This window comes from Heterodontus francisci, chromosome 8 (assembly GCF_036365525.1).
Source record: "Heterodontus francisci isolate sHetFra1 chromosome 8, sHetFra1.hap1, whole genome shotgun sequence".
In the NCBI taxonomy this organism is placed as follows: Eukaryota; Metazoa; Chordata; class Chondrichthyes; order Heterodontiformes; family Heterodontidae; genus Heterodontus; species Heterodontus francisci.
In genome coordinates, this window is record NC_090378.1 from 75,419,693 (window position 1) to 75,420,694 (window position 1,002).

A 1,002-nucleotide genomic window follows, 5' to 3' on the forward strand; every position below is an offset into this window, starting at 1 on the left:
AGCTTTGGTGGACATCCGATCTTTTCTAGTAGTCTGAAGAGACCACGTCTGCTGACGAAGGGAAAGGCTTTGGTGAGATCAATGAAAGCAACATAAAGGGGCATCTGTTGTTCGCGGCATTTCTCCTGTAGCTGGCGAAAGGAGAACAGCATGTCAATGGTGGATCTCTCTGTTCGAAAGCCACACTGTGCCTCAGGGTAGACACGCTGAGCCAGCTTCTGGAGCCAGTTTAAAGCAACTCGAGGGAAGACTTTCCCCACTATGCTGAGCAGGGAAATTCCACGGTAGTTGTTGCAGTTTAAGTATCCCCCTACACTTTCTATACACCTCTAGGGCCTCCGCTGTGTTCAGCGCTCTGAATCTGCCATAAGCCTCCTTTTTTTTCCTGATCCAATCCCCTATATCCCTTGACATCTAGGGTTCCCTGGACTTGTTGGTCGTACCCTTCACCTTTACGGGAACATGTTGGCCCTGAACCCTCACTATTTCCTTGATGAATGACTCCCACTGGTCTGATGTAGACTTTCCTACAAGTAGCTGCTCGCAGTCCACTTTGGCCAGATCCTGTTTAATCATATTGAAATTGGCCTTCCCCCAATTCAGAACCTTTATTTCAGGTCCATCTTAGTCTCTTTCCATAACTACCTTTAATCTTATAGAGTTATGGTCACTATTCCCGAAATGCTCCCCCACTGACACGTCTACAACTTGTCTGGCTTCATTTTCTCGGATTAGGTCCAGTACCGTCCCTTCTCTTGTAGGACTTTCTACGTGCTGGCACAAAAAGCTCTCCTGTATGCACTTGAAGAATTTTGCCCCCTTTAAGCCTTTTGCAATAATTAATATTGGGGAAGTTGAAATCCCCTACATTATTACCCTATTATTTTTACACCTCTCTGAGATTTGCCAACATATCTGCTCCTCTATCTCTCCCTGACTGTTTGGAGGCCTGTAGTACACTCCCAGCCAAGTGATTGCCCCCTTTTTGTTTTTAAGTTCTAC